This window comes from Vicugna pacos, chromosome 2 (assembly GCF_048564905.1).
Source record: "Vicugna pacos chromosome 2, VicPac4, whole genome shotgun sequence".
Classification (NCBI taxonomy): Eukaryota; Metazoa; Chordata; class Mammalia; order Artiodactyla; family Camelidae; genus Vicugna; species Vicugna pacos.
The window spans coordinates 39,850,128-39,871,893 of NC_132988.1; the positions used below are offsets into that span (position 1 = coordinate 39,850,128).

At 32.3% G+C, this 21,766-nt stretch overlaps 1 long non-coding RNA gene across 1 annotated transcript in view; it reads left to right on the forward strand.

Moving 5' to 3' along the window:
• The first annotated feature begins 126 nt into the window (after positions 1 to 126).
• LOC140685907 (uncharacterized) overlaps positions 127 to 21,766 on the forward strand; it is a 45,095-nt gene continuing 23,455 nt past the window's right edge. The window contains exons 1-2 of the long non-coding RNA XR_012059368.1: positions 127 to 251; positions 2,468 to 2,524. This is a non-coding gene — a long non-coding RNA (uncharacterized lncRNA). The remainder of the gene's footprint in view (positions 252 to 2,467; positions 2,525 to 21,766) is intronic.

Here is a 21,766-nt window from a genome sequence, read left to right on the forward strand (position 1 = left end):
GAAAAGTGCCAGAAGAAGATAAAATGAAAACCAAACCAAATAGCTTAACCTGTTAACATGCTAGAATAAAATGAATAGAACTGTAGAAATCTAAGTTTTTTTTTTTACCCATTCTGCAGAGAAATAATTTTTGCCACAGCTGTCACTGGCAAATACCGTATATGCTAAATGTTGTATTTCACTCTTCCTGTGAGAAATTATGTAAAAAAGAACCATAATTATCTTAGTAATTGAAATCTGATTACATGAAGGTAAGTAAGTAAACATTTATTCTATCGTATTTAAGAAGGAATTAGTGAATAAAATGAATAAAATTGTTTTGGAGCTGTTATGAGAATGTATGTCTTATTAATTTTGCCAAATATCCTTTTTCATACTGCATAATCTGACTTCTTCCAAGTGCATTGGTATTCTAATTAGCTGTGTTGGATGGTTAGGACAACTCTGTGAAGAGTGCTACAAGGCAAGGTTCAGGACAGACTCATGCAAAGAATAAGGGTCTTTTAACATTTTCTTGAAGAATCAAATGTATGCAAGTTGCATATACAAGAAAATTTCCAAACATTATTTTGAAGCTTTTATGATTTTTGTTTCTCTCGTTTGATGAAGTAAACAGCAAAGACATGCAAAGACATGCATTTTGCTTTCTGTCTTACTGGTGATACATGATGATGCACATGCTAGTCCCCCTCCAGCCCTTTGGCCATTATTTCCAGGGTATTTGATCACCATCCAGCTTTGCATATAGCTTACTGCTTGCTTCTCAGAAAGCTCAGAATGACTTTCATCACAGTGGGTGCAAGGAGGTTGCTTATAATCTGTTTAGCAAGAAAAGCTGTGCGGATGCCTCATTCCCTCTACTCTTAGGGTCAGGTGTTATCCTGAGTGGTGATCTGTCTTGGTTATGAGGGCCTGAGGGGGAGAACAGCAGTGACAGTCTGTTCTATTTTGTGCTCCGAGTGCAAGCAGCAGGGTGCTCTGCATATGGTACTTTTAAAGATTTAACGATTAGAATTTAGGTTCAGTCTGAGGGAAAGATTGATTGATTTTAGCATATTGGTGAACCCTCGCCTCAGGCTAGGGATAAAAACCTTACTTCCCAAGTCTGACGTTATTACTTTTCATTTGTTTTTATTGATTAGCTGTCAGTGATAAGATCTTGCCTCTCAAAACGAGGCAGGTGCTGGAGGCCATTTTTCCTTTTTTAGAAGTGTTTGTAGAGACAGCTTACAGAAAACAGAAAGAAAGAAGGCGAAAATGAAAACAAATACTCATGTCATTTTGGTAATTGTAGTTAGACATAAAATATTGAGATATTAGAGTTTTACTGGCTCAGAAAGGTAAATTTAAGGATAAAATAATGAAACATACTTTTCACAGGTAACCCAAACACTTTTATCTTATTTAAATATATATGTGTGTGTATATACATGTGTGTATATGAACATACACACATATACATACACACACATATATATGTGAGAGAAAGAGAGAGAAGAGAAATATATTATTAAATGTATAACCTTGGAAAACCCTTCCTATTATCTCTACTCCATAGCTTGACTTTCCTAAAGAAGGAGCAGGGAATATTTCAAACTTTTGTTAGCAGATCATTTTTAACCAACTTCTCTACTAATAATCATGAGAAAAGTCAAATAATAACAATGTCCAGAAAAGGAGAACAGGAATTATTTTTTATATTAGTTACCATACAAGTAAAAATAAATACATAAATCAAGAAAAACATATATATCTATATATCTATATATATATATATAACTGAAAATAATCATACAGTATAAGAAATGGGAAAGGTAAAGGATTTTTATTATATTAATGTATTGTTGAAAAAAGCACATGAATACAAAATGAAAAACACTTCCAAAAAGTGCACTCTACAAGATTCAAAGAATGCTCTGCACAGTGATTTCACTGAAGTAATGGAAGTTCTGTTTCTTTGTATTTACAGTCACTGTTATTGTTGCTTATGTTCAGATATCGAAATGGAATATGGAGCACCACAGGGCTTGGAGATTTGACTTGTAACCTAAGCAAGCTCAAATGATTCTGCACTAAAATATTATGCACTAACTCTCCTTGGGAACTCATGTGGCAGAGCTGTGTTATCTTTAGAGCTCACTATATTGTTGGGAGTTCTCCAAATTAATATCTGCATGGAATTCAATTTTTACCAAAGTATAAGTAACATACATGCACTTATTAGAAGCTCAGTTATGTATGTTCAATCAGTAATAACTACAGCTGTTTTCTTGACCAACAAATTGTTTTTTTTTTCAGGAAGAACATTTAATCAGTGATATTAATAAGATCGCCAATACAAAATGAGTTTTTAAAAAATAAAACAGGTTAAAAAAAAAAATAAATAAATAAAACAGGTTAACATTGAGTTGATTTTATCATTACTTAAACATTTTTCATAGACAATGCATCCTCTTCTTTCCCACAGCCTGGACAAACCACTCTAACTGCTCCACTGCTGGTCTGCCACTGGAGAGAATGATTAGTAAGTACTTCAAATAAAGCATGACATGATATTTGAGTTTCAAAACATTTAAATGATGTTGATATTAAATTAATTAGAACTATCTAAGTTGTGTTTGGCAGAAATTCTATTCAACTTGCTGTAAGAAGGAATTTATTATTAATATACTGTTGTAACTACAGAATTGAAATGAAACTTTTAACAAGAGAGTTCCAGGTAACTCAGGCTCTAGAACAAGGAATTGATTTATTTCTGCTACATTTCTTTCTCTTTCACTTTTATATGGTGTGGGAGAACCCGTAGGATCTTACTGTTACTAAAACAAACTTGGGTCCACTCGCTCTTGCACAGTAAATCTAATCTACTGACACTGGGTTGTGGTGAAGAAATGTGCAACATTTACTGCAGGCACCAAGCAAGGAGTCTGGGCAACTAATGCTCAAAAGACTGAACTCGCTGATGGGTTTCAGGGAAAAGTTTTTAGAGACAAGATAAAGGAAGGGAGTCATAGGGTATGTGATCAGCTAGTGCACAATTCTCTGATTGGTTGATGGTGAGGAAAAGGGTGATGTTACAGGGGTTAATTATCAATCTTCAGGTTCCAGCCAGTCTGGAGACTATGTGTTCTTGGCCATCATGAAGTTAACTTCTGTCTGGTGGGAGTTCTAGTATCTGTAAAGCAACTCAGGAGTGTGCATCAGACATTTATCGATGTTCTTCAGGGAAGAAGTAAAGATTGTGAGACTGCTTTATGGCTGATGTACTGTTTAAATTGTTGCTGATTCTCCTAGCCCAATTGTTTTTTGTTACTACATCTTCACATTCTTTCAGTCATTAATTCTTTAGTCAGCCTTTTGTGACTCCGGGGAGATTACCGCTTTTTTCCAAACAAGAGGCAGGCAAAAGACATGAAGTGGGATTCTGTCTCCGGAAGGCATTATAGGGTCTTGCTTGATTACATTATTTAGAATTGACATTCTCTGTTGTAACTTTGCTGTCTTAATGTAAATGCTGTCTTTGGGATTACATTCGTAACTTCTGACCAAGAAATGAATGGGAATAATTTCTTATTACTTCCAGTTAGAAACACCTATGAAAGTAATCTGATTGGTCTGGCTTACTTTGAGTATACATTTCCTAACTATGAGTAGATTAAAATAATGCAATTGAAGTTTTTTGAATATTTATTTTAAAATTATAATGCATTATAATTTATGCATATGTGTGTTTCCCAGTTACCATGGAACTCTTTAGAATGTTTGAGGATAACAGTTAGTGTAACAATTACTGTAAGTAGTAGGTTCACAAAAGTCAAGGAGAGCTCTAAGAACAATTGGAATATTATGTAATAACTAGTAATAAAATGTAAGAGTGGAGAGGAAAGTTGTGAGCTGCTATATTAAACATCTGTAACTATATTAAACAAATGAAAAATATGGTTAAAGAATATTTAGATATATGAAATGAACTTTCTCAGTGCTCAGACCAAAACAAACAAGTTGGGCATTGTGAACATGGACTATGATATATACAAAACAGTGTAAGAGAGATTTCCCATGTTTGAGGTTCTTGGAGAAATAAGAAACATGTTAAATTCTCCAGCAATGTAAAACTGTATCTGATTGATATAAATTAATATCACCATCAATAGGTACATTATGTTATGTTATAATATATTATATTTATTACATTATGTGTAAACATTTAGGGGAAGAAAGGTCATGGTTACTAGGGTGCCCAGCTACATGGAAGATAAGGTCTTTTATTAGGAAATAATAAATTGGCAATAATTAAATCTGAATACACAATGAGATAAAGCACATTTCCACACACAAAGACATAAAAACCAATGGTCTTGAATAGACTGTTCTCATATGAACAAATTATTTATATTGGAAAATGAAGAAAAGAAAGGGAAATTTATGATGCAGCCAAACTGAAGGGAGTCTTAGAAACTAAGATATATATATATATATATATATATATATATATATATATATATATATATGATAATGCAGAGCTAATAAGTATTTTTAACAGAACAATGGAAAAATGAAAGCAGATTAATTAGTAAAGTCCAGGATTGTTGGAAATACTAGAAAATAAGAAACTGGAAATGCCAGAATAGATGAGATGGCACTATCTGGGTGTACAGTCAGGAGTACGCAGACTAGATGAAGAGCAGAGAGTATGGGAAGATAGAGCCATTGTCAGGAGGTTATTATTTGAGAACTGCTGAGAAAGGGAACAATAAGCACTTATTTCTGAGAGTTTTATTCTTAAAATCTCTGCCCTCTGTTTAAGACGCTTTTCTAGACTGTCTCCCAGCTTTTGCAGTAATCTTTGGTCAGTCTTAAGTGCAAGGGAAGATGAGGAAATTATTTTAAGTTGACATTGTCTAGCTAGATATAATTGGAAATCTGTTACCATGGGGGAAAGAAAGCATGGATATACATGGGTACAGAAACTGCAGTATTACATTTATGCAAAAATAGTAACAGCAGTCTCTGTTTTTAATTCATAGTGATGCAGGAAAACAGATGTGGGGCATGAGAAGGGCTGTGTCCCAGGCTTCGGTTGAGCCCCTGGGATGTGCTCCACCAAGCATGGGTCCTTGGCTTCGTGAAGGAAAGAATTCAAGAGCCAGCCACAGTTGAGTGAATTTATTCAGAGAGATACACTGAAAGGCAAGAGAAAGGCCACGAGGTGTGGGGGTTGGGTGCTCAGATTAAAAGTAGGTACACACTCCATAGACAGAGTGTGGGCCATCTTAGAAGAGGGAGAGAGAGAGGGGCAGCCGTGAGGCACTGTGTTGCTGATTTTTATGGGCTTGGTGTCTTCATATGCTAATAAGTGGAAGGACCTGTCTTAAGTAGCCTGGGGAAGGGGCTGGGATTCCCAGGAAGTTGGCCATTTCCCACTCTTGGACTTTTGTGGCTAGCCTTGGGACTGTCATGGTGCCTGTGGGCGTGTTTTTCACCATGTTAATATATTACCATGGGTGTATAATAAAGCTCAAGATCTACTAGAATTTAAATTTCTCATCATCCTGAGCCTCAAGGCCTACTGGGGGTTGAATCTTAACCATTTTGATGTTAATTGCTGTGGCATTCCTTGAAAGGCTGTGCCCTGCCCCCTTCCTGTCTCAATAGGAAACTGAATTTTAAGCTTTTTCTAAAAGAAATAGCAAATTCTGGGACTGGAAATAAATAGAGTTTCCAGTTTGGACTTAAGGGCCCACGTAATTCTGACATTACTTGATATATACTCCATAATATTGAAACAAAATGATTTTAACCAAGCATATTTATCATGCAATCTCCAGTTTATCATATATTCGAATGAGAAAATAAATGTACGTAGGATTACATGATGGTTTTATTTTCAGCAAATACGGTTGGTGTAAAACTAAAAGGTTATATGCATTCCTATATCAGGATCAATTTACACATTTTGAAATGTTTAGAGAGAAAACAAACCAAGTGGATGTGGGAGTATTTTCCAGTTATAGTAGCTTATCTATAAATCCTTAAATTAAGATAGGCTAAGATAAATATGCAAAAAGGAATGGAGATTTTTCTTATTTGTAATACAATATCGTGTTAGACAAGTCTTCTAAATATGAATTAATGCAAATAACTATGATTGTATTTACATTAGCATAGGGCATAAATAATAAAGATTTGCTAGATACTCACTTCTTCCATAAAGTGCTTGTGCTGAAACATGACCACCCATTAAGTAAAGGTCAACCAGAGACTTTCTGAAGCTGTTGTCTGAATGACTTATTTTTTTGCTGTTGCATTTGTAAATCCTTGTACATGCTGAGCTAGGGCCTATTTATTGCATTCATTCATCACTCTCCTGTTTACCACTGCCAAAGTACCTATTTCAATTCAGAATAACGCATCTACATTTGACATATGTAAACATTAGAGGCAGAAGAAGGATACTTTACCATGATACAAGAAGAAAGAAATGGGAGTAATGGGATGGAATTAAGAGAATGGCAAATACCAAGAGAAATTGCCAAAATCATTTTTTTTTAGCCTTAACAAAGAACTTCCAAAAGAAACAAGGGCAGAATATCCTTTGAGACATTTGACCAAGACCAGAGCAAAAACAACGGGAAATTTAAAGAGTAGAGTTTCACTTTGAGTATAAAATTAACTGAGGAAACTTTAATCTGTAGTCCCTTCATCAGAAATCCTATTTCATTATTACCTAGGAAAGTACCAGTAACTGAGTTTGAGTAGATATAATGTCTCCCCACCCCCACCCTCAAAAAAATTACATTAAAAAAAAAAAGAGGTAATGCATGATGGTATTGTACCTTAAGTCTAGAATAAATAAATAAGTTATTCATTGATTTTTTTTTATTCTCAAAAATATTAGGTTTGATTTGTTACTTTAATTCAAATCAGGGAAGATGAGTTTCTGTTGTTCCCTTTCATCCAAGCTCATTTGCAATCAAAGGAACCTGAAAAACTAGGTCAGTGTTTCTTAAAATTTACAGTTAAAATGACAGAATTCTGTTCATTACTGCAGACCCAATGAACCAATATTTTTGAGGATGATTTTGTATACACTATCATATACCCTAGGGAAGTCCAAAGCACTCTTAAATTTGAAAAGCATTGGACTACACACTAGTATAAACTCTACCCTGAAGGCTTCCTAGGAACCAGTATGAGTTGAATATCAGTGAAATTAAAGTATAAAAAATTGATAGTCTACTGATGTATTATGTGCATATTTCACATTTATATGTTATAATGTATACTACACATTTTAATAGATATTATGTATATATATAATATACTTTCCTACATCTGTCTGTGCATAGAATGCAGTATACATGTATTATATTGCTTAGATTGTACCTTCTTGTAAACTAATTGAAAACAGTATTTTTGCCTTATACATTTTTTATTATATCCCTGATCATTGCACTTTTCATTTAGTATTCTAGGTATTCAAGTTGAAAATTATGCTACCTATATGTTATGAGAACATATACTCGAAAGTATGAAAGGAGATAGCAATATATTCTAACGTGTGTAGGATGATACTTAAATATGTGATATATTTGGTCTTGTGTGAATACATTTCATCCATTTTTATCATTTCTTCTCAGTTTCTCTTTGATCATCAGCTATTCAAACACAGACCACTCTGAAAGTTAAATATGAGACTATTTAAAATCAGTCTAAATGGTCTAGATTACTTTCTGTGAGTAATGGAAGTTAGAATAATTTCTCTGTCTTGAGGATAAGAGGAAGTGGCAGATGAGTAGGTAAACTTAACCAGCAAGTGATAAGATATAAAAAGGCATTTGTAACAATTACAGCAGAAGTTATCTCTTACAACTTAGAGAATGACCTTAGAAGATAACTAGCTCAGCTGTACAATTTAAACATTAGAAAACTCAAGCCAGGAGCTATTAAATGATTAAGCCAAAATAACTCAGAGAATTAATTACGGACTTGGGACCAAAATCTAGTTCTCTTAACTTTAACTTTGATACTATTTTTTTTAATGTGTGTTGCATTCATAGACTCCATGACATTTACTCAACCTCTTTTTTTATAAGGAAGATCAAAATGTGTTTTCCCATCTTGAGTCTTTCATCAGTATGTGTAATTCAGCATCCTGAGTTGGCTCAGCTAGTTATGTGAATGAGCAGTTTGAATATCTGTGTATGGCTAGTAGCTTAGAAAACCCACTGGATTATTTAGCTGAGGCAATGGTTGTAAAATAAAATGAAACTAGCTTCAACAAGCTTTGTTGTTGAATAGAGGAAAAAAATATGAAGTGGAGAAAAGTCATTAACAGAAAATCAGAAGGTAAAGTAGAGGAACATTAAAATAAATAATATAATTATGCTCACATAGTGAAGCTTGTGAACTCCTTTATTCCTTTTGATCCCTTCAATTGTACCTAAACAAAAATTTCTGATTTTTCTCAGTATTTACCTTCTTGAAATATGTCCGTTGAAGTTCCTTTTTCAGTATGCTAAAAGGAAAAGCTTCATGGACCAAGTCCCCCGGTTGTTAAAATTGTAAAAAAAAAGGAAGAACAGAAATAATTTATGGCATGTGAAACACAATCCACGCCCTCCTTTCCCTTCTCATATTAGCATGACAAAAACTCTTGTTCTGTAGATACAGCCAAAAAACAAGGCTCCTTCTTCCCCTTCCTCCTAGTTAAAGAGTTGTGATATCTTCCTAGGGGGGCAAAATGTCTGTATTTTTCATCATTCCCTCAGCTACCTCTTATACAGGTATTTTCTGACTGAGTGAGGCCAGCAGTTGTCTGTGTGTGTGTGTGTGTGTGTGTGTGTTGAGGTTGGGGAGGTCCTCCTGCCCAGTCTGCATTCATAGAATAGAGACTACCTTGGGCTTGGCACACTGAGAATACTGGGGACTTAATTGACCTTACCCTGGCCCTAGTGAGAAGTGGATAAACATTTCTAAATCAATAAAACTATTTACATAACAAACAAACAAGCAAATAACAAAAATAAACCATGGGAAGTGGGGCAGAACCCAGAATTCTTATATAATATCTACGTTTCAACAAAAATTATGAGACATGTACAGAAACAAAATAGAATCATACATGGGGAGAGAAAAGCAAGCAACAGAAACTGCCAGTGAGAGTAACCAGATGTTGGATTTAAAAGACAAAGACTTCAGAATAGCCATTGATAAATAATGGCTCAAATGTTCAATGAAGTAAAGGAAACCATGTTTAAAGAAGTGAAGGAAAATATGATGATAATATCTTATCAGAGAATATCAATAAAGAGAAATGATAAAAAAGAACTAAATGGAGATTTGAGGTTAAAAAATTCAATAAATGAAATTAGAAACTCACTAGGTAGGTTCAATAGTAGATTTTAAACAGCAGAGAAAAATATTAGCTAAGTTGAACGTAGTTCAATAGAGATTATGCAATTTGAGGAACAAAGGAAAAGAATGAAAAGAAAAAAACAGAACGTCAGATAAGTGGTGAGTACCTTAAAGACAACATTGTACATGTAATGGGAGTACCAGGAAAAGAGAGAAAAATATACAATGAATGTTGTAAAACTTCCAAAATTCGTTGAAAATATTATCTGTGCGTCCAAGAAGCTTACCAAAATCTAAGTAGGATAAGCACAAAATAATCTACAAGCAGACTCATCACAATGAAAATGCCATAAGCCAAAGACAAGGAGAAATTTGGGAGGTAGCAAGAGAAATGACTACTTATAATGGACCCCAATAAGAATAGTGGCTTACTTATCAACGGAAATAATCAAGGCCAGAAGACAGTAGGATGACATAGTCAAAATGTTAAATGAGAGGAAAAACTGTCAACCAAGAACTTTACATCCAGAAAAGCCACCTTAAAAAATGAAGGTGAAATAAAGAAATTATAAGAAAAACAAAAACTAAGAGAATTTGAAGTTAGCTGACCCACCTTACAAAATATACCAAAGGAAAGGGTTTTCAGGTTTTCTGTAAGTGATTCCAGATGGTAATTCAAATCCAGATGAAAAAGCAAAAACACTGGTAAAGACAACTATGCGATAATAAAAGACAGTCTCAGTACACATCTCATCTCCTTTCTTCTCTTAGCTGATTTAAAAACCAACTGCATTAAACAACATGTACATAATATTTCGGAGCCTATAGCATATACAAAATATAATGTATTATTCAATGCTAGCACAAAGGAGGCAGGTGTAAGCAAGGCAGTGTTAGGCTAAGTAAATGACTCCAGATTGTAAATGAAACCCACAGGAAAAAAGCGAAGGGAAACAGAAATGGCAAACAGGCAGTTAATATTACAAAAGCTATAAATATAGACTTGTTCTCCATTCTAATTTTCTTTAAAAGATGTAAAATTATAAAAATAATAATTATAAAAATTTATTGTTGAGTATGTAACATATATATAGATGAAATATGTATATTAACACCCTCATTACATTTCTGTATTGCACTGGAATAAATCTGAAACAGATTCTAGTAAGATGTATGTGGTAGCCCTAGAGAAATCACTATTAATTCAGAGTTAAATAATGAAAAATGATAGAAAAAGTTAAAATGTCACATTAGAGAATACTCTATTTTGGCAATTAAAGCAGTAAAGGAGAGTTACAAACACAGAAAAAGACATGAGAGGTACAGGAAACAAAAAGGTAAAAGGGTAGACAAATTAAATCATATTAATAACTTTAAAAGTAAACTGATTAAACAATGCTATCCAAAGGGAGAGATCAAAAGGATTAAAAAAAATTCTGCATATGCTGTCTACTGAGACACACTTCAGAATCAAGCATACAAATAGATGGAAAGTAAAAGAATAGAAAAAAAGATATATCATGCAGGCAGCAACCAGAAGAAAGCTGTAGTAGCTATATGAATACCAGACAGAACTGATTTTAAAATGTTTTTAGAGATACAGGGATACATTTTGTTATGGTAACAGAGTCAAAAACATCAGGAAACTATGACAATTATAAAAATATTGAAGCATAAAAACAGAGCCCCCAAAAGCATGAAGCAGAAACTCATAGAAATGAAGGTTTATATAGATATTTAACAGTAATGATTAGAAATATCAGTACTCTCACTTTGAATAATGGATAGGAAGACTAAACCGATGATCAACAGGAAATAGATGATTAAAAAAACACTGTAAACTGATTAGATCCAACAAACATCAATAGAGCACACCATCCACCAATACAATAATATGTATTTCCTTAAGTGAAGATGGAGCCTTGTCCATGATATAATAACGCTAGTGGTTTAAAATATAGTGCATTTTTTTAAATGAGGTATTGTAAGGTTAACAGATTGAGAGATAGTTGCATTGATAAGATAATTTATTACTCACAGTACTCAGAAGGAGAGGACAGGCCACACTATGCAGGGCCACAGGAGTTGGCAGCAAACAGACTGAGAGACACTTGTAGGCAAGGATCTTTAGTGTGGTTTATGTGTAAAGAATGGGTGAGGCATGTAAAACAGGTAAACTAGACTGTTTCTGGTTATTTGATCCCTGACCCGGCATGATCAGGGCACATTTATAGTGGCCCAGAGTGTGAGAGTTCAACAGAAGAAGTAGATGGATTGTGGACTCTGGGTTGTTTGGTCTGTATATACAGAAGTATATAAGTGAGCGAGTTTTCAACTATGTCTAAGAACAAGGTACTAAACTGTCAAAGCATTAGAAGACAGAAAAATATAAAAAAAACGAAAAACAGACAAACAAAAAGATGATTAATACAGCTAGGCCATAAAATGAATCACAATAAATTTAAAGGGCTTGAAACAATAAAAAGTAGTTTTTCCTTACCACATGGAATAAAACGTTAGAAAAGTAAAACAGTAACAAAAATAAATTGGGAAACTCAGAAATAGGAGGAAATTAAACAGCCCACAGAAAGAGCAATGGGCCAATGAAGAAGTCACAGAGAAATTAGAAATTACTTTGAGATGAATATAAAATAAAGACATAGAAATAAAAAAGGCAACTTCTGGGAGACAATGAAAACTTTGCTTAGAGAGAAATTTTTACTTGTGTATGTCTGTATTAAAAAAGGAGAATGATGTCCAAACAGTAGCCTCACTTTTCACCTTAAAACACTGGAAGAAGAAGAGCAAACAAATCCTAAAATATACAAAAGGAAAGAAATGCTAATGAGAACAGAAAATAATGAAATGAAATGTGAAATAGAAAAATAAGAAAGAAAATTTAAAAAAATCCCAAAGTTGTTTCTATAAAAAGATTATCAAAATGCACAAAACATCAGATAGATTGATCAAGAAAAAAAAAATAAAAGACTCCAATTATCAGAATCAGAAATGATAAACACTACTGATGACTTTAGCAAGACAGTAGATCGATATATTGCTTAATTATTATGAAATGGATCCATTCTTAGAAGTCAAAAACTACAAAAGTTGACTCAAGAAAAAAAAAATTTAATTTAAGAGCTGTATAAAAAAATAGATGGAATTTATCATTTATTCAGGGATAAAACAGTTGGCTAAATTAGTAAATGCTACTAAATACTTAAAGGAGAATATATATATATTCTGTATATACTCATGAAAAAGATAGCAGAGTAAACAACACTTCAGTTCTGAGGCCAACATTACCCTGAAATCAAAACCAGACACAAATATGCATGGTAGCACTGCTCACAGTAGCCAAAAGTTGAAAACAACTCAGATGTCCATTAATAGATAAATAAACTAAAAATGGATATATACACACAATTAAATATTAATTCAGCCATAAAAATGAATGAAGTACTGCCACATGGTACAATGTGGATAAACTTCAAAACATCAAGCTATGTCAAAGAATGTATTAAAAAACGTTACAGGTAAATCCATAAAGATAGACAAAAACCATATTGGTGGTTGCTAGCGGGTGGGGAATAGGGGATATGGAGTTTAATGAGTAGGGGTTTTCTGTTGGGGCAATGAAAATATTTTGGAATTTGATGTTGGAGGTAGTTGCACAGTATTGTGAAGGTAGTAAATATCACTGAGTTGTAGAGTTTATAATGGTTAATTTTATATTTATGAACTTATGTTTATGAATTTCACACCAATAAAACATAAAAAAGACCAAATCATATGTGCTTACTTCTAAATAGGGAAGAGTTAGACTTTTCGTGTTATGTACTATAATTTTTATCTACCCTACTATGCTAGTTATTGATGAGTAATTTGTTCTGAAATAAGAATAAGAAGTTGTGGATAGTATTTATGAATATTTCTAAATTTCCAAATAATCTCTTTTACTGCTTACTCAAATCTTAATATTAGACTCATATCTTGATAAAACATTGATTGAATGAACAAATAAAATGTGGTAAATCTTAAATACTTATTGCAAATATAAAATATATTTTTTATATATATACATATATATAATGTATATATTAGACCTGGTATGATTAAAACATTAAAAAGAAGAAACTTACTAAAGGAAATCAGACTATAGGGTTTTGAGGCCCAAAACTGAATTAGCGGGGATGAAGGCTGAGAAGTAAAGCAATAATAGAAAGAAAAAAGCTAAAGAGCAAACAAAAATAAATCTACTTATAACTGTGCTAATACCCATGCACTTAAAAAAGCAAGAGATATTATTAGAGATAAAAGTGTATTTCACAATAAAAATTCAACAAGAAGTTTTTACAACTATGAATTATTATTCTATTACTAATCTAAAACTAATTATGAAACAAACTAAATGAAAGAGTATATAATAAATAGTTTAATATAGAAAAATACATGAAAAACACATTTCATATGGTGAAATAAATACATATGTGAGTATAAAACGATTCAAAGACCATTTCATCTGTGTATCATTTTGAGGAAAATACTATAGAACTACTCAAGAAATAAGCAATCAAGAAAGGAAGCTGTAGAGATGTGAAAATCAGATTAAATAGTTTTAAGTTTGCAAAGGAAAAACAACCTTTTAATCTAAGTCATTATATATATTTGAGATGATTGAGAATTGTATGATATTTTGGTTATCTGTGATAATTAAACATTGTGAGAAGGAAAAGAAAACCTTATTAATAGGAATAAATATATGGCATAGAAATACAGGTACTTTAATGCTTTCTGCAAAAACTTGGCATTGAAGTGCATACACTTATTATGTTATAGAAGGTTAAAAGTAAAAGGGCAATCCAAGGGGTTATAAGGAATAACAAAGCAGAACAGTAATAGCACTCTTAAACTTAGACATAAAGTCAAGTATGTAATTGGAGTGTTTTAGAGATATTTTCAGAAAAAAATATTTATAGTTGACTATAAATAAAATCCTTAAATTATTTAAAATTAGACATTTAAAATCTGCATTGCATAAATCAGTAAAATTAGAAATAAATAATACAAAATTTTACAAGTTATATACTTAAAATTAAGAAGTACATGTTTTGATATGAGTGCACAAAGGAAACATTTAATGAAAAATTCCAATTGTCACACTGTCTACTCCATCTTTAAAGATACAGTATCTTTAAAGATAAAGTCAAATATTGGACCAAATAGCTTTATAACTAAGAAAACATTTAATTTATAGTGTATGCCAGGAAATTGGAAAATACAATAAGAATGTCCAGTACTACAGCAACACATAGTATGATAGATAAATCATTCAGAGGAAAACAGATATACAATGCATGTTTCAGGAAGGGCAGATCAAGATATATGAAGTATTTAAGTAAGTAGAAGGGAAATAAGCATTTAAGTAGAGAAATAATACCAAATTTCCTATTGATAGCTCCAACAGAAAAATAGGATTGGTTTAAGAAACACGATATTACTAGCAATTAACGAAAATTTTTATACTAAGTATTGTTTGTCAGTAGTTATGCTCAGGAAGATCATATTTTGTGTCACCAAGTTTGGATTTCTAGCTCTAGTAGTATACTAAGGAGATACTGGGCTGCACAGGCAGATGGTGCCATGAATGTGGTCCCTTAACTTAGTGGGAATGCTGGAGAAACTCCATAGAAAGGTGAGATTTTCCTCTAAGATTTAAACTGTAAAATCAATTTGAAATAGTGTATCTGATCAGATATAAGTCAAAAGAGACAATCAGAATGGTTCTCAGGTCAGCAAAGTTTGACTAGAATATGAATGAGTGAATTTATCCATCCAAGAAGTAAATGTATGATGAAGTTTGAAAGGCAAAGGATCCAAGACTAGTAAACATGAGACAAATAGCATGGGTAGCGTCCATCTGTATACTATCCAGTAGACATAGGACAACTGAAACTATCACAACTTGAATGTTTATGTATCTTCTCTAGGGGAGAAACGTCTTTATGTAGCTTAAAACTAACAGTTCCCTCAGTAACATCAATGTTCTATTGTGTGATTAAGCATCAGACAATCAGAATTTGTAGTCACTTAATATTTGGATCATGCAGTCTCTCTTATTCTGACACTATTCAAGGAATAACAATAATTCATTAGAAGCAATTTATAGGCATAGTATGATTCCTTGAATACTAACTAGGTGCCAGGTTCCGATATCAACACTTTACATATAATACTTCATTTTGTTCTTGCATCAACCCTGACAGGATTCTTTTACTGTCCCTTTTTGGCAGTGACTATCCTGAGGTTGATATTAAATCAAGAATATACAGCACATTTTGTTGATATAAGAAGAGTAATAACAGAAAAGAGTGTATGATAATATTTCATACATCAATTTAATATAAAAATCTATGTATATGTGTTCACAGTGTTAGAATATATATGACATTTTTGATCATAGAGAAAATAAACATGAGTAATCTGTAAACTGTTAAAGTGAGTTTATAAATAACTCAGAAGTATTATGAATAAACTAAGGAAGATGGAGTCTAGTATATTAATGATTTACAATTATACTCTGGAAAAAATCTGAGATGAAGCAAAAGAATTATCTTTAAATTAGATGTGTTTAATAGGAAATTTTTAGATAGGTGAAATGAAGTGAGACTAATCAATACATATTATATACAAGGCATATATTTTATATAAATGCAAGATATATAAAATGCATAAAGCATTATAAGCACAGACACCTATGAAATTAATTCAAGATTGTAAAATATAATCATAATCCTTCAATGGAAGCAACATTCAACTTCATAAATTAATTTTTTACACTTTGAATTCTTTCAGATAATGAAGTAGAGTAGTTGTGGAAAATTTTATAGAAAAGTTATAAAGTTCATGAAAATCAAAAGAAAAAAGTGAAGTAGACTTATATTAGTAAAGTGCTGGCAAAAACTTAGTTGATGAATCTGGAAAATTATCAAATAAGAACAGAGAAGAGAAACTCATGCCAGCTAATTTCCAGAACAAATTAAGAGTACAGGCACAAGATGAATCTTATAATGGCTGGCAAGAGTTCAGCAATTATAAAACTGCAGAAGATGCTGTAAATCAAATCAACCTAAAAATGTTGGCAATGGTCAAATTTTGGAATGAATAGCAATAGCCACATAAAGAAGCAAAATTTTGGAATGAATAGCAATAGCCACATAAAGAACCAAAGCCATGAACAAAGTGGAATAAGATTTATTTTTTCTCATTAAATGTCATTATAAATCACTATTTTAGAAAAGCATGTGAAAGTACGTTATCAATTATAAAGCATTTGCACTTAATATAATTTAAAACAAACATAAAAACAATGTATGAACAGTTTCATTTCACACTTCATTTTGTGTACCAGTGATTCTCAACCACCAGCCTTTGAAGTTGTGATGCAGTTTTTTAATCACCTCCAGATAACTGCCTAACCTTCCTGAAAGTTTTAGCTTGATTTCTGTTGTCTCTTCTCCCAGTGCTCTCAATATAAAGTTCTATGCTAGAGACTTTAGAAAGATGGCCAGTCTCTTTGTGGGTTTCTAATGGAATCAGTGTTAACAGATTATAGTGAGGATGGAGGAAAACAGCAACCTGAACAATGCAAGAGTGAATTTATATGTTAAATGTTAATTTCTCCGTATTTTATTCTTCAGCCTTCTTGTAATACGACAACCAAAACTTCCTTTCTTTGAGTAAAAGAAACAAGGTTTGACATTTTTACACCTTTCAAACCTTTGAATATGTTTTTAAAATACAGGGACACTTACTACATCTAAAAACTTAAAATAACTTCAAAGTTATCATATTAAATTTTTAGGGTAAACCTAAAAATTGATTTTAGGTAATAGACACTACTTACAAAAATTTTATTGGTAACAATAGTAATAGTAATTATTGGCACCAAGAATATTTTTTAAGTATGAGATAATAAGAAGACAGTTTAAGTGTATATTACAATTACAAATGCTCCCCCACACACTGTGATCCAGAACTCCACATCTGAGAATATCCTATATAATTATGTGACCTCATGTGAAACAAAGTATTTACAATATTTTTACTAAATTACCATTTATAATTCCAGATAATTGGAAATGAATAAAATGTCCATCAGTAGGGTACTGGATAAATTTCAGTCCATGTACCCAATGGAATACTATGCAGCATTAAAGAATAATAAGGTTTTATTAAGATAGGGATATTTCTAAAATATATTTTTAATTAAAAGCAAGCAGGGTGTAAATGCTGTATATATACAAACTTTTGTATAAACAAAAGAGAGCAGTTGATAATCTGTAATAACATTTTCTTGTATATCCATAAGGAAACTCAAGGAAGAGTTTGGGAGGGGTGGAAACTGAGTAGATGAAGGATTGTGATTCAGAAAATCTTTTCATTGTTGATACCCTTTTTGAGATTTATAATAAATAAATGAAATCTAATTCAAAAAATTCAAATAAAAATGTTAAAATAATTAGATGTAATCTGGCCAAAATACAGTATGTCAATGAATTAGACATAATTTTATGGTCATATTTCTAAAACACTGATAGAATTGCACTATCTATTTACATAGTTGTATATTGAGATTAAAGTCAGTTAAATAGTCCCTGCTTTTTCACAAGTACTTTCTATTAAGGAATATATTTCCTATTAAGTTCTTGTTCTCTTGGTGTTTTGAGTATACATACATATGGCTTTAAATTATTGGTATTTCATTTTATCCCATATATTTAATACTTACTTTTCAAAGCCCTTTGAATATTTTCTCTAAAATACTGCTATTTCTTTCACATTCCATTTCTTCATCAACATAGCAGCAAAGTACTTTTTCAAGCTACTGACAAAAATGAAAGTCAAAATCCCTGCCCTTTAGATCTATGGGATTGCAAGTGAGTGTTTCCAAAATAAACATCCCAAGCAAATGGGCAAGTTCTCCAAAAAAAAAAAGCCTCTGTGTGGTGCTGTTGTGAGAGTGGTAAAGGTGTCCTTCTAGGATGAGGGTTAAATAATCCCTCAGGGAGGAGATAATGCCTAACTTCTTCCACAGGATGAAAAGGAATTTGCTGAGTGAAAACCGGGAATCATTAACCAAGAACCAGCCCATGACAACGTAAAAAACATGTTGTTTCCATTCAGCCAGCCCTTGTTTAGTGACTAGTAAGAAACACTTTCTCCAAGGTGGATCAGTCAGCAGCTGTTTCACCTAATAGTTGTGTCAGAGACGCAGGGTGTTTCTCTCTTGATTTGCTGCATCAAATATCCTTAATTCCAAAGGATGCTAGTGTTTCACTTCTCTTCTGATTCTACCAAAACAATGAGTTACTGTTATGACTATTATTATTGTTCCTATTGATAATCACTTCTTATTTCTTTCTAAGATTCAAGATTCTAATTACATTGATTTTAAATGCAAAATTTATCCTTTTAACCATGTACTTGATAAAGTTTCCTGGGATAGATTGTTTTGTAAACTATGTTTTTTTAATTTGTGGAGTCACAATTTCATTTACTTCATATTAACTTGTGGTATTTCTGGTTTAATAACTGTTTTCCTGTCTTTCAAAAGGTTATCAGGCTCAAGTGCAAGTACTTTTAGTATCTTAAGATATAATTCACAGAGATCAAGAGGTTTAAAATCATTTAGAGCAGCCATCTGCTTTTCAAAAATCTCATTTCTTTTGAGCCTCAATTTTCCATTTCAAATATTTGTTCTATGTCTATAGGACATTTCCAAATAAATGTATTATCAACACCTCAAACTCAGCATAACCAAAAATAAACTTGTCATTTTCATGTTCCTCCCCAAAGCACAGCTATAGAAACTCCACTTTCATACTTTTAAATGAAATATTTTTGTAATACGAAATAATTATGAAGTATTTTCCTTATTCTCTCTATATATTTGCAAACAAAATCACAACTATTATAACTATATTATAAAGCTAAACAGGAACTTAATTTGATTGTTAATATTTCATAGAAATCATTGAAAAATTATTTTTCTTAAAAAGCTTGAAGACAAATGTTAAGTAATTCCAACATTTTGAAATAACAGGAAACTCATCCTTTAATGTATACTTAAGGAATATTCAGGAAATATAATAAAAGGCAGGAAAGAATAGTTTAATAATGGTTGCAACAATTATTCCTTCCAAGCATATCTGAATAATATCACACTATGATGGCTTTTCTCAGAAAGAATCCGAAGGAAAATAATTTTAATTTCCCTGCCTGATTCGTTGAAACGGCACTACATGGAAGGAGACAGAGGCTCCTAATGTACAGTATGAATATATATTCTTCCACATTAATTACAGCATCCCAGTTTTTAGCTTAATAAAATGACAGTAATGTAGACTAAGCACAAGATTGCATTTCCCAGTCTACCTTGTACTAAATGAGTCAAGTAACCAAACTCTGAATAATACTGGCAACTCAGAACAATGATTTCCAGAATATATCCTTAAAAAATGAGAAGCTGCCACTTCCAATTTTCTGGTTTTTTTTTAAATTCTGCTTCTGAGGGTTGGAACACCCCATAGATTGAAGGACTCATTTCTAAAATTTCACCATTACCCAAATTGAACTACAGATTCAGTCCCTATAAAATCATCTTCCCTTCTTCATTCTTGTCTTCCTTTTTCCTTCTTTTTTTATTCTTTAATTTTAGCAGATATCAACAGCTTACCCTTAAAAATTTTTGGTAACACAGCAGACCCGAACTATTCAAAAAATCTGGAGAAAGAAAAAAAAAAAAAAACAAGCAGAAGGGCTCACACTTCTTGATTTGGCAAGGAAATAGAGAATTTGGAACCTTTACACATTGCTGCTGATACTGTAAAATGGTGCGGCCACTTTAGAAAAGTTCACTAGATCCTTAAAATGATAAACATAGAGTTACCATAGAACTCAGCAATTCTACTCCTAGCTATATACCTATGAGAAATAAACAAGATATCCACCCAACACTTGTAAACAAATGCAGCTTTGTTTATAATAATCCCAAAGTAGAAACAGCCAAAATGCCTCTCAATTGAATAAATGGATAAAGAAATGGGATGTATCCATACAATGAAAAATCTTTGGCATTAAAAAAGTAATGAAGAAGTGATACATGCTACAACATGGATAAATATTGAAAAGTTCTCAGTGAAAATAACCAGATACAAAACACTATGCCTTCCTTTATTCTATTTATATGAAATGTTCAGGATAGTCAAATCTGCAGATATAAAAAGTAGATTAGTTGGGAGGAGAATGAAGAGTGAGTGCTAATAGGGATAGGGTTTAGTTTTGGAGTGAGGAAGATGTTCTAAAATTAGATTATGGTGATGTAAATACACTAAAACTATTAAATTTTTCACTTGAGTAAGTTTTACAATATGTAAGTTGTATCTCAAAGCTGTTTAAAAATAAAATTACTCAGGCTGTATGTATGGGGCCGTCTGTTGCTTACAGTCCGAGATAAGATATCAAATTCTTACTTAATAATTGATAATTTAAGAGAAAGCTATAAGTATTTTTGTCTCATTTTATCCAATGTTCCATATATTTTCATCTCTGTCCTCCAAGTCTTTACCAGCAACCTCGAGTCTTTTACTAATGTTCCCCAACCATCTAGTTTCAAAGCAAATTCCCAATTTTATATCTCTCATATTAGATTCCCTACTTCCAGGTATCACATTTCTGTTTTAGGAGGCTGTTGACACATAACAGATCATCTCAAAATTTAATGACTTTAAACAGTTATGTTATTTTTTTCTCATGGTTCCTGTGGATCATGGATTCAGGAAATGTTCACCTGGGTGGCTATGTCCTGAGGTGTTTATGTAGGTGCAGTCAAACAGTGTTTAAGGCAGAGATTTTGGTGGGGTCTGGGTGCTGGATAAGCTAGTGTTAGTCCAGCCTCTTTCTTTCTGCGTAGAATGCTAGTTTGGTTTTCCTAACAGCATGATATCATGGCAATTGGAATGTTTACATTACACCTGAAGGCTTCAAAATATGAGCATTTCAGTATTCCAGCTAAAAAGACTGAAGCTGCATTGTCTTTCATGACCTATCCTAGGAAGCTGTATATATAATTTGACACATTCTGACAGTTACAAGTGATTTTATAAACCATACAGATTCAATGGGAGGAGGATTATACAATACTTTGTGATGAGAAGTGGCAAGAATCTAGAAAGGCATGTTAGATGAGAACCAAGATTGTGGTCATCTTGAGAAAATGTAGTATGTCAAAGTATTATATTAAACATTAAATAAATTTATATTCAAAGATATACTGAGGAAAAGTAAAAATAACTAAAATGGATGCAAAGCAATTTTGGTAAGAATAATATACTGTGAGTAATTCAAA